Source organism: Leptinotarsa decemlineata, unplaced genomic scaffold (assembly GCF_025532065.1).
Source record: "Leptinotarsa decemlineata unplaced genomic scaffold, Ldec_3_MD MMD2_tig00000035_RagTag_RagTag, whole genome shotgun sequence".
Classification (NCBI taxonomy): domain Eukaryota; kingdom Metazoa; phylum Arthropoda; class Insecta; order Coleoptera; family Chrysomelidae; genus Leptinotarsa; species Leptinotarsa decemlineata.
In genome coordinates this window covers 3,468,647-3,470,995 of record NW_027412540.1, presented here as the reverse complement: position 1 = coordinate 3,470,995, position 2,349 = coordinate 3,468,647, and positions in this window count along the sequence as shown.

Below are 2,349 nucleotides of genomic sequence, written 5' to 3'. Positions count from 1 at the left end.
GTAATTCACCATACGATTTATCTTTCATTTGTATAAGAATTGCACCGTGTCATGGTGTCATAATTTGAAATATGTACCGCTAATTTACTCGTTTTGTATCTGGTTGCATGCTCTTTGATCGCTACCAAAGACTGAAAGAGTAGTTTGTCAGATTGGTCGCTAGTCCTTGCCAGTTCGTTCAGGATTGGAGAGTACATCCACCTTGTGGATTGGTTTACGTTTCCATCTGGGTCTGGGAATCCAAGGGAATGACTCATCATGGCTACTTTCCCTACCTTTTTATTTTGAATTCTTGGTCCATCTCTCCCGCCAATTTTTTTATGATTTGGTTTATGCTTCTATCTCTTGATTCTATGTTTTCATTACGAACAAAGATAAACCCAGTGTCCTTTGATGCGTCTTATAATGGCCTTCTTCAACCTTAGGCTGTAAGAACACATCTGAGTTTCAGTCTTCTTCGATTGTGGCACAATAGTTCTCACATGATTCTTTCTTTTTCAGTTGCTTTCTTCTAAGGAGGGTTTTCTGCTCTCTTTTGCAATTTTCGCATTTCGTATTAGAGATATGTTCCTCCTGGGCCGATTTCTTGTTATAGCCTGTTTCTAACAAGTGTATTTGTTCACGAAGATTGTTGTTTTCGATCTGTCGCTTATTCTGGCTTTCTACGGCAGAATTTGTGATGTTAATCCATTTTTTGATATTCCCGGAAGATAGTTTCTCAATTTGATAAGAAAGTCCACTGCTGATGTTAACGAATTCCTTATTTGGTTTGTATGTGTCTTTAACAAATTTTTCTAGTAGTTTCACCTGGCTCGAAATTTGGTGGAGGATTTCTCTGATGGATTGGGTGTTAATGTCTGTGTTAGTGTCGGGTGGATTTTCTATTCACTTTCGCTTTTTTCTCTGCAGTCTATATCTGAAAGAGAGAATGCTCTATCTCTCTCTAGGAGGAGTTCTAAGAATATTACTCCTTTTTTTAAATGTATCTTCCATTTCTTTTACAAATGTCTCCTCTCCAGTAACAAATGAACTCTTCTTGGCCTGGAGGTCTACCAAGAACAAGCCGCAGTCGCTGGTTAACGGTTCAGAGGGACCTGATTTACCACCCTCTTGCTGAACCGGCACTGGGTATCCGGAACCCTGCACCGTAAGGTTTTCTTCTTTTTTGGTGAAGTTCATTGTGATTTTTCATTAAGACGCTTCCTGAAGAAAGACGAAATCCAGTTCAATTTGATTTGTAAACTGTCTGAATTCAAATCAAATATTGCATCAGTGAATCCAGTGAAACAAATCACCGTAGATTACAAGAATGTTAGTTCCCAGTCTCCCAATATTCCATACCACAATGTGTGGTGTAAAAAATACCTCACATGTCATCAAGAAAAGAATAATTGAGAGAATGGTTGAGATGATACAATTTGAAGAACATGAAATCGGTATGATGATAGAAAATGATGGACACATAGTAGTTAGTCTGCCTTCTTAACATACCGGTAGAAACAAGCATTGCGAGCCAGCTGTGAACTCTAGAGATCTCGATGCTTCAGTAGCAATAACAGTGATAGAAAAACAATTTTCCTACTGAACAATCCAAACTTCTAGTCCTTTCAGTTCTTAAACCCATCCTTCTGAAAAAATATTTTATCTCTTTGTTGGAAAATGGTAAGGAATATTGTCCAAGTAACAAGACCTCTTATCAAAAATCACTGAAAAAACTGTTTTTCAAAAATTTTTGATGACCTTCCTACATAGTATTACATACCTTTGGAACAGTGCTATCAAAAGACACGGATATTTTTTGGCTCTGCGCTTGACATATCCAAGACTTATAATATCTTTTCTAATTAAAGTTCCATGTTATGACTCGTTTCAGATCTTTCGATAGAGACCTGTGAAAAATTCGATTCTTGGTGACAAGAAACTAGTAGAATTGACTAGTAGAAATGATATGAAAAAGGCGCCAGTTTTCTCTATGTAGGTGAATGTTGTAGAACACAACATTATTAAATAAAGGCATATAATTGTACTACCTGCATTGATCAATTTATGGAATGTGAAATTGTAATGTGATATATTTCAAACTATCAGATAACACTTGAACACTTGAAATACTTTTGCCATCTAGAAAGCTATATACATTTCAGCAAATGTTGGTGCTTTTTCGAGCTCAAATTGGAATTTCTTTGGAATATTGCTCACATGCATGGAGCTACGACTCTAAACGGATCTTGGAACTGTAACTTTTTATTTTGCAGGACGGCGTCCTTATGAAATATATTTTTCAAGATATTATTGTTACGGTTCAATTTTTTCAATCGTTTGAAAATTTTGTTTTCATATTTATAATAT